Source organism: Lacerta agilis, chromosome 1 (assembly GCF_009819535.1).
Source record: "Lacerta agilis isolate rLacAgi1 chromosome 1, rLacAgi1.pri, whole genome shotgun sequence".
NCBI classification, from domain to species: domain Eukaryota; kingdom Metazoa; phylum Chordata; class Lepidosauria; order Squamata; family Lacertidae; genus Lacerta; species Lacerta agilis.
In genome coordinates, this window is record NC_046312.1 from 75,299,727 (window position 1) to 75,316,664 (window position 16,938).

At 45.5% G+C, this 16,938-nt stretch overlaps 1 protein-coding gene across 1 annotated transcript in view; it reads right to left on the minus strand.

The window, feature by feature from the left end:
• The window catches only part of EPS8L2 (EPS8 like 2), a 90,766-nt gene extending 77,972 nt beyond the window's left edge, over window positions 1–12,794 (minus strand). The window contains exon 1 of the mRNA XM_033155675.1: window positions 12,455–12,794. The gene's annotated coding sequence lies outside the window, so the exon portion shown is untranslated. The remainder of the gene's footprint in view (window positions 1–12,454) is intronic.
• Between the last annotated feature and the right edge of the window lie 4,144 nt (window positions 12,795–16,938).

The following is a 16,938-nucleotide window of genomic DNA, read 5'->3' on the forward strand; positions in this document are numbered from 1 at the left end:
TGCAACAAAGTGTGTTATGGTGATTTCAAGGGTTGGGCCTGAGCCATTGGGGGGTTATAAATGTCCATGTTTTTACAAACATTGTTTCTTTTTTTTCAAAAGTTAATAGCTGTTTCTAGAGGAAACAATACAGTTGGAATTCATTGTAAAATAGATTGAAACTGAAACCTTTCAGCTCATAATCAAAAGGCTACCTTAAATGCATGGCCCACTTTTTTAAAAGTAACACCTCACTGCAGTAAAACTGGAACGAAAAAATGCCTTCTGAATGGGAGGACTTTTATTCCAGGGTATCTGCACAGGGGTCAGCAAACTTTTTCAGCAGGGGCCGGTTCACTGTCCCTCAGACCTTATGGGGGCCCAGACTATATTTTTTGGGGGGGGTGAACAATTTCCTATGCCCCACAAATAATCCAGAGATGCATTTTAAATAAAAGGACACATTCTACTCATGTAAAAACACGCTGATTCCCGGACCGTCCACGGGCCAGATTTAGAAGGCAATTAGGCAGATTTGGGCCCTGGGCCTTAGTTTGTCTACTCATGTGCTACAGTGTGCAACACACTGTCACACTGATCATGGTGTGGCAATGCAAATGCGAAACAAGAATATTCTTCCTCCAGTGAGCTCAAACTGCAGGAACCCTCCAAATTCTGGAATATGTTCAGAGCATTGTCCATCACAGCAGAAAATGCTGGTGCAGTTATACCCTTTACGTCATGCTATTTCAGCCTTCTCCAACCTGATATCCTTCAAATGTTTTTGACTACAACTCCCATCAGTCTCAGCCAGTACATGACAGCTCAGACTGAAAGCAACTGGAGTTCAAAACATCTAGAGGATGTCAGGTTTAAGAAGGCTACACTACTCACAGTAAGTTAAAAACCCACACCAAATGACACATTTGTTCTAATGTATTGTTATAACATTGAAATTGATGTTTGAGACACTGGCTGTGCCCAGATACCACATTTTTATCATGTTAGTAATGAGCCTAGCCTTCACTCGACTTGTAAATGTGGAGATAAGTGTTTGCTTCCAACTTCCAATTTCAGTTTGTGCCATTTCTGTTATGCTCAACCCCAAAACACAGTTAATTTTAACTATGGGCTACTTAGACAATACTGCTTCATAAGCCAGTTTGAAGTTGGCTAGTTTCAAACAAACCATAGCTAAGTTTAAATACAATTTGTCAGGTTCAGATGACATAACAAGCTGAAAATGGGGGGGGGGAGGAAGTGAAAATGCTCCACCACCTTCTTGTAGCAATGCTGGAGGGCGGGGGTGGGGGGGAGAAGAGTGTCTTGAGTCTGGGGGAGCAAGAGACTATGCTTGTTTCCATCACAATAAACCATGGTTTACTGTGATGTTTGAACTGAACCACTCTTTACTGCATAAATCCATGAGCTAATTTGACTTTGTCAGAAGGCAGTAATCTAGTACCCAGACATTCAAAATCCTTCACCATTCTCCAGGGTTCTGCATTGGGGGGGGGGGGTGGAAGAGAGAGAGAGAGAGAGAGAGAGCCTACATGAAAAGAGAAGCCTCCCTGCTTTCAGAAGTCATCCCCATAGCTACTAGAGAGAGGTGGGCATGGTGACCGGGTAGCAACGGGAGGTGGGTGCAGAGTTAGCTTGCTTGTCCACTTTCCCTCCTGATTTGAGGGACTTAGAAAACCAGAAGATATGTAGTCTATGCATCCTTTGTGGGCATCCCAGAGGAAAAGGGGTGGCAAAAGTATACACATTTGTCAAAAAAAGCAGGAAGTATGATGATGGGAGTTTTGAGGGAGTAGTAGACAATGATCCAGGAAGTCAGGCCAAGAGTGAAGTCTGAGAAAGAATTATTTTTACACCAAGCACGCAGTCAGGCTGGAATAACCCACCCAGGGCAGCCACAAAAGCTTTTAATCACTGCAGAAAATGTAGAAAAGGGTGTAGTTGTATAGCTAGTTTGACCTCCCTTCCTGGCTTCCCCACCCACAATATTTGGTGGTACTGTGCGGCTCAATAAAATGAGAAAAAATGGACTGGTGTGTACATTTCCTGCCTTTCTATCCAAAGTGACAGAGGTAGCAAGGGATGGGGGTTCAGGGATGGTTCAGATTTTAGTGCAAACCTACTTAATTTGCACTTTCGAACACAATATGCAAACCAAAACTGAACTATGTTGCTCTGAATTTTGGGACCAGATCTCCAACTAAATAATGTATATATTTTAGAAAGAAGAGTGCATAAAATGCATATATTGCAGGAAATAACATACAAAATGCTTTAGGGAAAACTGTTAGCAGTGCCTACTACAGTGTATAATACTGGCATGTCTAAATTATTTTATTCCCAACCTCCACATCTTTCTCTCCCCCTCCATTCCTTATCATTTTAAAAAAAGTTTTTATTAAGGTATACACAACTACCGTGTTTCTCCTAAAATAAGACACCGTCTTATATTTTTTTTCACTCAACAAAACACAGTATGGCTTATTTTCAGGGGATGGCTTATTTTAACCGCGTTGCATCGGTACGCTGCATAGCCACGCCTCTCCAGGCTGTTTTAATGGGAGGTACCACGTCACTATGGCTTATTTTCGGGGTATGGCTTATTTTTGGGGAACGGCTTATATTTCGCAAATGCATAGAAATCCTGCTATGGCTTATTTTATGGCTATGTCTTATTTTAGGAGAAACAGGGTAGTAACAAAGGGAAGAAAAGTGAATTGTTTGAAAATCCAAAATATTGATGGTTTAAACTATTATTTACCTGAATTCCCCAGTTTTAACATCGTAAGTCATTATGTATCATGTTGTAATTGTTACTGCTCTGATTTTCTCCAACAACTCTGTCTACAAATTCAAAGTTTGTTTTCAATTTTATCTTACCGTACATTTTCTTTTATTATTGTTCTTTTACTCAGTTGTTGTAAACTATATGATACTATGTGACCAAATTTGTATTTCTAGGCAACAATATTTGTATTTTTGATAATGAAAACCAATAAAAAACAAATAAGTAAACTATCTATGGAATTTCAAACTGTGGAGGGTATTGGTGTTTTTGTTTTGTTACTATGTTATGTATTTTTGTGTTTTTATATTGTAAACCACCCTGTGATCCTCAGATGAGTGGCTGTATAAAATTTAATAATTAAAACAAAATATTAATTTAATTTAAAAATAGGAGAAACTGTTTGTAAACTGTGTATCAGGCAAAATTGCATACAAAAATGTGTATATTTGCACAAAGTACACAATTTGCACAAAAATGCTGATGAATTTTCCTGAGGACATTTAAAGCAAAACTACAAACTAATGTAGAAATGCAGAGATCTTAATTTACGACAAGATAAGGAACTAGAGAGAAATGGAAACTGACCGAATAGTCTGTCCCTAGAGACAGCAATAGGGACAGCACTGAAGGACTCATGGATTCTTTAGTAATTTTAAATTCTATTGACCAGCCCCATGGATCCATTGCTTTGATATCAAAAGGCAACTTCCTGAAACCCCAAAATGTATCCTTAAAAAAATGTGCCCCACACTTTTACATTTTATCCGTCTCCACTTTGGCATGCGGCCCCCAGAGGGCTGATCTTGGGCAAATATGGCCCTTGATTGAAAAGAAGTTAGCCATCCCTGTTTTACAAAAACTGTTGGATGGCTGCAAGAAAGGGGGAAAAAACTTTTAAGAGCAACAATATATCGGACGGAACAACATACAGTATTGAAATTAGATTGTTGGTAGATATACCAGGACTGTTTTATTTTCTGAATACAGCAGCCAAGTGTGGAATTTTGTACCCCCCCCCCAAAAAACAAAACCCACTGAAATTGATGCAACAGATTCTGTGAAATCAACAGCCTTCCAGGGATGAAATCAATCCCTGACATTAGCATGTCAGATTCTAAACTACCTAGCACAGATGTGAGGTTCTTCCAGATGTGGACAATTTAGCAGCACTCAATCATCATTAGTATTCTACTTTAAGCAGGAAGTGGAATAGCAATGCTGCTTTCAGACGTCTGGCATCCAGGTAACTTTCTGTAGCCAAGAAACCAGTTCCACCCCTCCTCGCTATTTATTCCTCAGTCCCAAATGTTGGTAAGAGGGTAATTTTCATAGGACCACTGTCTATGGAAATGGTTAAAATGCTTCTTCTACCCACCTGCCACACAGCTCATTACTATCTCCCCCCTCTCACTGCACTCTAAATCATGACACCGTTGCAATTGGGGGGTTGGGGTAAGAGACACGAAAAACTGATATAAGATAATTCTGTTTGGAAAAAGAAAGGCTAAAGAGCATAGATTCCAAGTGCAATAGGCAATCTACACTCAGAGAAACTGTGCCCTCTATATCATGGGTTAAATTGATGGGTTTTCTGAGCTCTGGATAAATGTAACCTGAGCAGGGAAAACGTGAGATGAGGATGTTTTGTTTATGATGTCATGCAAATGTTCCATTAAAAAGTATTTCACAGTAAATGTCCAGTGGTCTTCAGGAGACCATAAACAGAAACCAATAAAAATTTGAATGGTAAGTAACTTAAAACACAATAATATTCTAAAATCACACACAACATACAAACCCTTCCCCCCTACATCAGTTTAAAAGATATCTATTTAATGAATGGGACTTTTAAGATACAGTAACAGATTTGAATCACAAAGCTGGTATCCTCCTTTCGCTTGCATTAAGGGGTAGTGGGAAGTACTGTTAGTTTCAAGATACCAAACCAAACAAATACAGTGGTACCTCGGGTTACATACGCTTCAAGTTAAGAACTTTGCTTCAGGATAAGAACAGAAATCGTGCTCTGGCGGTGCAGCGGCAGCGGGAGGCCCCATTAGCTAAAGTGGTGCTTCAGGTTAAGAACAGTTTCAGGTTAAGAACGGGCCTCCGGAACGAATTAAGTATGTAACCAGAGGTACCTCTGTACCCGCTTCTTCACCATACACCTACTACAGTTGCAAAACAAAATATGATTTTGTAACACACTTTCAACTAAAATTGGAAGCATATTTTTCTTGCAAAAGCAGAGGGTTCTAATACCAAAAGCTTCTGGGTGAACCATTTCCATAAGGCGAAAAGTTTCCCTAGGTAATTTCTGCTGCAATACTGAGTCACTATTAATACAGAAACTTATTGCAGGCAACCAGCTTTTCCTGTTCCCTCAACACAAACAGCTTGCATAGTGATCATTCAAGTGCTATGAAGAGTAAGAATCTTCCACCCTAAGTCTAGCCCATATTTCAGGAATTCTCCAGCCATGCCATTCAGTTTGCCCTGTTCGGCACTATCTTTTCTAGCCCTGCTTCTCCCCTTGCAGGGGACTTAGATGGACGTGAAAACCAAGTGAGCAAGCAGCAATGCCTAGCAACACAATGAAATGGGTTGTCTCCAGCTTTGTCAAACTCAAAGAAGACACGTTGAAATCAATGCACATGACTAACTTAGGCTCTTTGGCCAGGGTTCGATAGGAGCACACACACACACCAGAACAGAGTGCAGGGGGAGAAGGGGGATTGTTTTGCCTGGCAAGCTGAAACGCTTGAATGGACGGAATTCCTGCTACGCTGAATTCCTACCCTTAATTTCAATAGGCCTACTCTGAGTTTGACCAACTTTGGATACAACCGAACAGTTCCCTTACCTTTTAAGAATTGTGTAGAAGAGGAAACTGAGCTTGTTTTCTCATACTTGTGCCACTGCAACATAAACTGTAACTTCCTAAAATCCCTCTGCTATAGAACAACTAAAGGGACCAGAACATTGTCCTTCATTTCATCATATCAAAGGAGTCTGGCCAGGATGCCGCTTATTTTCACTAACAAGTGATGAAATTAAGGCTAGATGGATACACCCTTGCATTTATCTGAAAAGGGCTCAGTTCCAACCAGCACCTGCCTGTATGGTATCTGTTGCTCCACTGCTCCTAATTATACTGTTGGCTACCAAATCCATAATAACTGCCCCATACATCTTGCTGCCTACATGTTTGACCCCTTAGGCATAAGCTACAGACCTCTTTATCTAACAGGTCTCATAATTTCTCTCCCGATATACTATCACAGGAAAATTGGACCACACAAAATTGATCATGTATAGCAGCCTTCTCCAACCAAGTGCCCTCCAGATGTTTGGGACTACAAATTCCATTAGCCCCTACTAAACACTGGGAGGGCACCAGGTTGGGGAAGGCTGCTGTATAGTAACGACTCTTACCCACCCCAGCCAAGGGACTTTTCCATCCCAACAGCCTTGAAAGCTGTTCATATCAGCCAGCCTGTACCAAATCACTCATAGCCCATTGTATATGTTTTTATTGATTTTGTTTTAAATTGTGCTGCAACCTGGGCTCCTATGGGAGGAAGAGCAGGATAGAAATGGAATGAAACGAATGAATATATGAAGAATTCGCCCTTTCTTCTTCATGAGACCTGCTAGAACAGGCATCCCCAAACTTCGGCCTTTCAGATGTTTTGGACTACAATTCCCATCATCCCTGACCACTGGTCCTGTTAGCTAAGGATCATGGGAGTTGTAGGCCAAAACATCTGGAGGACCACAGTTTGGGGGGTGCCTGTGCTAGAAGCTATGGATTTGTTTGGACTGGCTTTGAATCACCACCATCTCATTTCCCAAAACCTCTAGCTAGCCTTCCTATTTGACTAGGGCAGCCAGATGCAAGGGACAACAGAACCTCTGCTCCTCAATTGTTGTGCAGAAGCTACAACAGCTCTGCTGAAGAGAGAATTCCAGCAGGTGTTGCTTCTATATGACCCTGTCCTCTTTTTTTAATCTGGCCACCCTGCAGTTGACCACCTTCATATTTAGCTCCATAGCTCCTGCATAGCTCTAGCCCATGAGACATTCCCCTCAATGATTCCTCCATGTCAGCCAGTCAAGGAGTCATACAACAAGAGAAGTAAGTAATAAAGCAATAATAATTACAACAAAACAGATATTCACAATAGCAGTTAAATTTATCTGATTTATTGCACTACTGAGAAGGTGGAAAATTGGCTTGAACTTTGGAAGCTACCAAGGCAAATCCCACCACTGCTAATAGGGCCACTCTATAATGAGAAGTCAGCAGAAAATCAATGTTCTGCAATTAGATTTCCCCTGAAGGGCTGGATCTAAAAATGTTATGCAAACTGCAGGGGGAAATAGGACAAGAAAAGGAGATGTGTCCTGTACAAAACCACTGCCACAAGGGCAGCCTGTGTCAACTCTCTGGTAAAGACAGAGGGGCCAGACAGGCAGAACCCTAGAGTTTGGCCATATTGCTTGACCTGCCATTAAGCACAGAAGCTGAACCTGAAAAGACATAGGTTTATGATGCTTTCCTCCCATGGTCTCTGCCCCTGCTTCACCCCCCCCCCGACATGTTGCCCTGGCTCTCTTGATTTTCTGAGTCATTAATATGAGTGGGATGTGATGCCTCTGTAAGCACTACTGAAATTAGTTTTCTTGAACCATAAACAGGGCTTGGTGAATTTCTCGATGGTTTGGACCCAGCAAAATGGGCTTCCTCTATTGCTGAGCCCTGGCATTCTTTCTAGTTTAACTAAATGTGCTTCTGAAGGGGAACAGCTGGACACACTGCATATATTACACATATTATAGCTTGCATTAATAGGACAATGTTAACCACCTGACTGCTATTGTCATTCACAAAACTAATAAAACCTATGTGTCATTTGTTGTGAGAAGAGCTTTCATCCAAGCCTTCAAAGGTGATAACTTGGATTAACTCTGAAATTCGTATATGTCAGGGATTTGCCTTCTCCTCCCGAGGAGAGCCCGGGCAGAGGTCCTACTCATGAGGAGAGCCAGGGCGGGAGTACTCCTCGCGAGGAGAGAGGGAAAAGAGATCCTCTGAGGGGGGAGGATCGGGGCAGGGAACTTCCTCGAGAGCAGGTCTTGCTCAGGTACAGGGATCCCCAACCACTGCTGTCATCTGACTTATCTCACAGCCCGTCTCCAGAGCTCTCTCCCACGGAAGAGGAGGAGGAGCTGACAGTCAGGGATGCGAGGGAGAGACCCAGCACCACCAGCCAGATGCGACTGGAGGGAGAGCTACAGCTTCCGGCACAGACGCAGCGTCGGGGGGGGGGGGGCAGGAGACCCAGAAGACATCATTTAGGGTGCCGAGGCTTTGGTGCTGGGTGGGAAACCGGAGAGGAGCACTTCCGGATTCTGCAAGTGACTGAGCAGTCATGTTTTTAGCTAGCTCTGCACTGTAAATAAGTATGCACAATAAAGTAGTCTTTAAAGTAAGAGGATTCTGTCATTACTTGTGAGCAACCCCCTGGGGTATCCTGACAGCATACCTTTTAAACAAAAACTACAAGCCAAGTGACAAAATGGCAAGAGCTGGCAATGCCGCCGGAGCTTGGCACAAACTTGCTTATTGTTTCTGTATCTGTACAGATAAAGAACACAAACACAGTGGAAGGCATTGCTGATGACACACAACCACATTTTCCAAACACTAGCATCAACTACATACACTGAAAAGGGGCTAGTGGTGAGGTGGCTAATTGTGGCAGTCACAGAATTATAGAATCTTAGAGTTGAAAGGGATCCAAGGGTCATCTAGCCCAACCCCCTGCAATGCAGAAATCTCAGCTGAAGCATCCATGACAGATGGCCATCCAACCTCTGCTTAAAAACCACAAAGGAAGGAGAGTCCACCACCTCTCGTTGGAATCTGTCCCACTGCCAAAACACCTCTGACTGTCAGAAAGTTTTTTCGAATGTTTACTCGGAATCCCAATTATTGTAACTTGGAGCCATTGACTCGAGTATACCCTCAAGAGCAGGAGAAAACAAGCATGCTTCCTCTTCCTTATGACAGTCCTTATGATATTTGAAGATGGCTATCATACCTCCTCTCACTCTCCTCTTTTCCAGGCTAAACATACCCAACTCCTTCAAGCAGTTCTAGTAAGGCTTAGTTTGCATACCCTTGATCATCATGGTTGCCCTCTCTGCACACGTTCCAGTTTGTCAATGTACTTTGGACACAGTATTCCAGGTGTGGTCTGACCAAGGCAGAACAAAGTGGTACTATTGCTTCCCTTGATCTGGACACTATACTTCTGTTGATGCAGCCTAGAAAAGCATTAGCCTTTTTTGCTGTTGCATCACACTGTTGACTCATGTTAAGTTTGTGGTCCACCAAGACACCTAGATCCTTTTCATATGTACTGCTAGTAAACCAGGTGTCCCCCCTCCTATATTTGTGTATCTGGTTCTTCCTGCCTAGGTGCAGAACCTTATATTTGTCCCTATTGAAATTTGTTAGCTTGTGGCCAGTTCTCCAACCTGTTAAGGCCATTTTGAATTCTGATTCTGATTCTGTCTTCTGCAGGATTAGCTACCCTTCCCAGTTTGGTGTCATCTGCAAATCTGATAAGCATCCCTTCAATTCCTTCATCAAAGTCATTTATAAAGATGTTGAACATTACCTTCACATGACTGTCATTTGGGGTTAATTGGATACTTTATTTCAAACCTGTAAACGTCACAATACCCACCCTATTTGAATGATGACTTGCATTCCACTCTCAGAACAAGGCTGATGTGCACTGAAATGAGCAGATAGGATGAGAAAAGTGTGCAGGTGTATGAGAAATCTGTACATTCTGTGTAAATTCATTTAAATTCTGTTATCTGGGATTTGCTAATAGACAGACTGATTCATCTGTGGTTTTCTTAAAGCCCCATGCTGAGACACATTTCTCAAATGAATATATAATCTTTTTTAAAAGGTTCTAGATATCAAAGCTGTAAAGCAAACTGGCATAAAAGCTTGCTTTGATAACCAAGGAGGCAAACATGACCCCTAATAATTATTTAAAATGTAATCATTACGTTGGAACAATTATGATGTCAGATGACAAGACAGATGCCTGGTCCCACCTACCTGTCAAAGTTGGCTGTGAGACCTTCCTGTTATGGCTCACCACTGATTAAAAGCTAGAAAAGATTCATTACTGTGTTATCCATGTGTATCCCATCTAATTATTAGCCATTGTTCATATTTCCATAAGTATTTCTCAAATGTAGCCAGCTTGGTGGTCATCATCTCATTCAGTCTTCTTTTGCAGACTATGCAATAAGCTTAAGAAATTTATTTGTCAAGGCCACCTGGGAACTTCAAGGCTGAGCAGGGATTTGAAGACAGGTTCAACACTCACTTTCATAATTTTATTACCATGTTTTTATCTGTCCAAAGTCTAGACTACTCTGGCTTTCATAATTTCATGTTCATTTTTTCATCTGTCCAAAGTCCGCAGGCATGGATCCTTTGAGTGGGATAGCTTTCAGGACTTGGGGGTTCCATCCCCAATGGCAGCACCAGGATGGAGGCTCACTCTGAGGCTGATCTAATGACTTATTATGTTCAGTATTAACTGAAATTCTGTTGTTGTTGTTTTAAAATGAATTTATATTCAACTCTTCAATATAAAAACATTTCCCGCATACTGGTAAGTTCCTGCCACGAATTATGAACAAGTTTTATTGCTTGAATGAGTGATGCAAGATCCAGGGTGAAGAGTCAGACGGTCAAATGCCATGTAGTCCCTTTCCACATTGTATGTCTGACCAACCGATAAAACCACTTGTTTGCCTTATCTTGCCATGTGGTGAGGAACATTTAATGACACATTAGGGGTGACCAAGTGGTGACATGGTCATCTGTATTCACCCTAAGAGAGACCCTTCACATTAAAGCAGTGGCACAATAAGTGCTGCCCAGTAACTTCTTCCCAGGCTGCTGCAGTAATACTTAGTGCAAAAAGTAATCATATGGACTATTCCCAAAAAAACCCATCTCTTCCTCCCAGTTGGGATATAATTGGAGGGGTTGGGGTAAGAGCTGCACACCACCCTTACATCATGTAGTTGTGGCTTCCAGACAGTAGCAAGGCAGTGGGTGATGAAGCCATGGGGAAGCAGCTCCCACACTGTTGCAGTAGCCTACAAAGGGGGCGGCCCTGAGCTTTGTTTGTAGTCAGTGTGCAGGTCGCTCTGATATATCCTCCACACACACTATTGCATTTCACAATCCCAGCAGATTCAAACCTCTTGTTTTATAACAGGTCCTTTTAACCTAAAGTAGCAATCGACTGGGACTTCTATGTGGACCATCCTTTCCCCTAGACAATGGAAAAACTAGACCACACTAATAATGTGAAACAGCCTTTGCCAACTTGATGCCCTCCCGATGTTTTGGCTTATACCTTCCATCAGCCCCATCTGATTTATGTAAATGTACATAACATTTTGGTAAACTGGAAGCTGGAGCAATTATAACTTGTTAATATGGCATTCTATTCACGTGACTAGAGTGTGTCATGTGGTGAGCACAAAAAAATCCAGATATTCAGAATGGATCAAACTTCTTAGTACATCTTTACACATTGTACATGTACACAAATCCCCAAATACATGTCATCAGTGTAATTTTTGAACAACATCCAAATGCATAACTTGTGACTTCTTACAAAATGCGTATGAGCAATTAGCATGAACTGAAAGGACGTGTGACATTTGTGTATGAAATACAAGTGTGCTGTTAATAAACAATACTCTCTTGCATCTCTTTTGTACTTCAAGAACTGGATCCAGAGTACAAAATGTAAAAATTAAGCAATGACCCTCGGCAGAGTAACTTGAAATCTGTGAGTTAGGAAAGAAAGATCTGGTATGTCTCTGTTTACACTTCCAGGCAGTTACTCAGCATGGAAGAGCAGTCCTGCTGCTGCACATTATACAAAATTGCCCTAATTAAAGCCACGGAATAATTATATCCAAGTGCCCCACTTGTCTGACAACGCAGTGATTAGTTCCCAGGGTTTAATATCAGGCTGCATTTCAGAAAGTTCTAAATTAAGATGACTTGCCTTTATTGAGAAGAATTTGTACCAGGATTTTCCATACTTAAGCAAACACACCCACCCCAGGCCACTGCCAAATGTTCAAGTCAATATGATTTCACTAAACTAAAAACAAAACTCAACCAACATTTCCCCATGGTCGTAAGTTTGAGGTCCACTTCACAAAAGTGCAGCCAAGCAGACATAAAAGCAGAGAGGAAAAAACCCAACCAACTTTGGAATAAACTTAGCAGAGTGTCGAAGAAGCTGAGCAACTGATAGCATAGCTAGACTTTGTTTTCTAACCCAAGAGTCTTCCTTTGCCAAAACAGCACTCCCTGCTGGACCTTTCCCATTTGGGCAGGGATGTTGTAGTACGCCACAAAATAACATGGAGAAAATCCTGCCCCTTCCCCCCCCCTAACTTCTTCCAGAGTTTTTACCAGCACTCCCTTTCCCAAACACACTCCCTTCCTTAGGCATGGGAAATATTCTTTGGAGGCTCGTCGTCAAACGCAGAGGAGCGGGAGGAAGGGGGAGAAATTAAAAACAATTCACTTACTTTTCCCTCAGAAGCCAACTGGACTCTCCCAGTTTCCTGGGTCCTCGTAGTTCCTTCCCCACTGAGCGGCTCCCTTCCTCTTAGTCCAGCTTCTCTGCCATTCTGAACTTGGGGCTTCCTGCTCTGCTGTGCTCAGCAAAGGGCTTCCCTGAGGTGACCGCCGACCAGGGGAAATGGTGCCCAGCAGGGCTGAGGTGGGGAAGAGGAAACGACCCGCTCCGTTCCTGACGGCTCCCTCTTCTTCTCGCTCCTCCTCGCCCTCCTTTCTCCCCGTGCAGACCTCGCAGCTCCACTGAGAGCAGGTGGGAGCGCTCCCTCAGCCCGGGCAGAGGAGGAGGAGGGAGAAGGGAGAGGTGGAGCCACCGGCCAAAAGCAACAGGTTACTATATAACCAGGAGGCTGCGAGTCGGGGCGCCTCAGAGTTGGGTATCTCTGCTGAGAACCAGGACTGAGCCGCTGCCTGTGGAGGCAGACGGCAGAGGGGGCTTTATTTTTGCTTCTCTCCGAGACTTCGGCGAGAAAGGTGATTTTGCTTCAGGTTTTCCTTCTTCATCATCTTATATCCCCGCCCCCTTTCAGTTTGGGGAAGGGAAATGAGCAACCTGGCGACGCTGTGGAGAAAACAAACCCACGTTTGTGAAAGGCACAAGCCGCCTCTCACCGAGCTGGCGGCTGCCTGGCAGGCTCGCTCTGTCTGGCGAGATGTTTATCCAGCCAGAATAAGCCGGGCTCGGCCTGTCCTGGCAGCGCAAGGGTGGAAAATCTGTCGCGAGTTGGGAGGGTGTGGCCACACGCATCTCTCCAACTCGGAGAAACAAAATGCAGAGGGAGAGAGTTTCACGGATTACACAACTTTAGCAAGATGGATGGACTTGGGACTCAGAACATATTTTCCCCCCTCTGCAGCAACTGACTCAAATGCCAACGAGCACACCATAGAGCTCAGCAGTTTTGTTGCATCAATAACGTGGAAGTACCGGTAATAGTGGTTGTCTCTCTTGCTTGCAAGGGAGGGAGAGGAAAACCAGAAAAAGGGAGGTGCTGGGGGTAGATAAAGTACATTTCTGTTCTTCAGTTTGAAACGGGTGGAAACACTTCCTTTGGCTCAAGCTAGTGCGCGCTTCCTCGGAAGTAAGTCTCATCAAGTTCTGGGAAATTAACGTCAATCAATGTGCATAAGATTAAGAGCATTTTCCCTGCTCAGCAATTTGTCGGTGGAGTCCAGCACAATGCAACACTCACAACAATGGTTGTGTGGTGAGATTTTTGTCCCAACTTCTGAGCCAAGAAAATATGCTGCCTTTATGCAGAATTGGACTACTGGACCACTTAGCCTAATTATCAGCTACTTCCGTTTAGTGCACCTCTGTGCACTTTTGTACATCATGATTTGGGCTACTCTCAAAGTGTATACAGTAGTGGCTGGACTAAAAACAGAAACAAGGAAATACTTTTTTCCATTTTGGACACTATAAAAATGTGGGACTCAAAGCACACAGCTAGCACTGAACATAATCATTTGACAGAATTGGACAAAAATATGGGAATAGCCAGCAAAAGCCAATACAAAACTACCAATGAACAAGAAATCTACAAAGCACATAAATTATTCTGCTGTAGGCACATGCCAGCTTGCCTTAGAAGCAATTATAGGGTAATATACATTTCTTTACACTTAAACAAACTGCTACTAAGACTGTGTAGTATCCCAACTATGGTTGGCACACATGGCAAAAGAGATAGTTTTCACGTTTCACTGTGCATGTGATGTACATGCTTGTGAATGTAGAAGTGAAATCCAAGTAGGAAAATGTGATGTGCTTATTTTCTGCAAATAAAGACTTTGCAATGCTAACACATAGCTTGTTAACAAGAAGCAAACACAGAGTCGTTCCTTAAGGACACGAATCGTGTTTTGTGTTGTAGCCAAAAGAAATGCTGACTTCTTGAGGAATGCACTTTATTTGTGTTTCATTTCCTTTATTTTTGTTGGGCTTACAAGAAAGTTTGAAACAATGTAGCTGTGATGGCCTGGGAGTCAGACTCTGATGCTGAACCTGAGGGATCCCAGCCTGCACAGGATTCCCCGCCTCCAGAACCAGCTGAGCCGGGGCCAGGGCTTGAGCCTGAAGGATCCCCACCTGTGCTGGATCCCCAGGTGCAGGCATCAGCAGAGTCTGCTCTGGCTCCTGATGGGAGGGAGGACCCATTGCCTGCAGGTGCTCCACTCCCAGCCTCTTCAGAGGAAGCTGAGGCATCCCCTGGGTCCAGTAACCCACCAGCCTCTCCTGAGCTACAGAGGCTCAGGGCAGAGAGGCGAAGGGAGTTAAGTGTCTGCAGGAGGAGTGCTCGCCTCCAGGCCCGGAGGAGAGGCGAGTCTCCAGAGGATCGGGGCGGCCCTAAGCATAGGGCCAGATAAAAGCCAGCCAGACCCAGCCCAAGTTGCGTGAGCAACATAGTTGCAAGCGTGTGCTCAACCTGCAACCTTGTGCCTGAACCTGCCTTGGACCTTGACCTGCTCCCTGCCTCGCTCCCCGCCGGACTGACCTCCTTTGGACCCCTAGACCCAGGACTGGACTTGGACCTCGCTTCATGGACAAACCCTTGGGGCCAGCACAGTTTGCTCACGCCACACCCGCACTCCCCCTTCGCTGGGGTGCGTTCGGGAGGAACTAATAGCCATGGCTGACCAGGTGGCTGCGCTGGTGGCATTGGCCCAGGAGAACCAGGCCTTGACCCACACCGTGCAGCAGCTAAGCAATGTGGTTACGGCGCTTCAGCAGCGTTTGGATGCCTTACCGGCTCCTGGGGCCGCCGCCCCAGCTCCTGGCAAGTACCCCGTGGCCCTGCCAGAGAAATTTGATGGGTCCCCAGCCAGCTTTCCCATGTTTCTCGCCCAGGCCAAGCTGTATATTCAGGGGCGAGCTCGGGATTTCCCCGACGACCGCACCAAGGTGCACTTCCTGATCAGCTTGCTGAAGGACCAGGCGGCCAAGTGGGCGTTGCCGCTGCTCCGGCAAGACTCCCCCTTGCTGACAGACTATACGGGGTTTTGCAATCTTCTGGAAACCACGTTTGCCAACCCTCAGAAGGGGAGTCAAGCCAATCGGGCAATTCGGCGGTTGAAACAGGGCAAGTCCACAGTGGCCATCTACGCCACAGAATTTCGGCTGCTGGCGCAGGACTTGACCTGGAACGACTCTGCACTGCGGGACCAGTATCTCGAGGGACTTTCGGACGAGGTACTGGATCAGCTGGCCACGTTGGATCGCCCTGCCACACTGGATGCCCTCATCCAACGGAGTCTGCAGATAGATGATCGGTTGGAGGACCGTCGCCAGGCCCGGGGCCGCCGGCACTCCGGGCTCCCAGCGCCGGTGCTTCCCTGCAGTTCCGTGGCCAGAGCTGAGTCATTGGAGGAGCCGATGCAGCTCGGGGCAGCGCGGCCTCGCCTCTCCCCCTCGGAAAAGACTCGGCGTCGGGAGGGGAACCTGTGTCTCTACTGCGGTGGGAGTGGACACTACGCCCGAACCTGCCCTGAGAAACGCCAGCCGCAGGTGAAACGGCCAACCCCAGTAGCCGATGGCCCAGGCTACCTGGGGCCCCAAGCATCGCATGATGGGCCCTCACCAGTGGAATTGCAACACCTCATGATACCGGTGCGTCTATACCCCCCCGGTGGGCCCTGGATTCTCACCCACGCTCTGGTGGATTCGGGGGCAACCCGCTCCTATATGGACTCTGCCTTCGCCACTCAGCATCAGGTGCCGCTTCAGAACAAGCCGGAACCAGTACAGGTGGAGGCAATTGACGGACGGCTCCTACGCTCGGGCGCGGTTACTCGGGAGACCCAGCCCTTGGTCCTGTGCTACCAGCAGCACCGGGAGGTGCGAACCCTGGACATTGCCACCATGCCCCGGTTTCCCCTGGTGCTTGGGATGGACTGGCTGGAGTCGCACAATGTTCAGATCGACTGGGTCAATCGGACTGTACGCTTCCCAGACCCGGGTTCCCATGCTCAGTCCGAGTTAGTAGCAGCTGCCCCCATGGGGCAGGCTGTGTCAACGCTCCCTGCCGTGTACCAGGACTATTTAGACGTGTTCGAGGAACAGGGAGCAGACCAGCTGCCACCTCATCGGTCCTTCGACTGCGGCATAGACCTCCAGCCTGGGGCGCCCCTGCCTGTAAGCCGCCTATATTCTCTTTCGGAGCCAGAGCGTGAAGCCTTGCAGGACTTCCTTCGCAAGAACCTGGAACGCGGGTTCATTAGGCCCTCTACCTCACCCACTGCCGCTCCTGTACTCTTCGTTAAGAAGAAGTGTGGGGAGCTTCGCCTCTGCCATGACTACCGGGCCCTGAACAAGATCACCATCCCAGACCGGTACCCCTTGCCCCTTATTGCAGAATTGCTGGAGCGGGTGCAGGGGGCGCAGATGTTCACCAAACTGGACCTCCGAGGGGCCTACAACTTGATTCGGATCCGT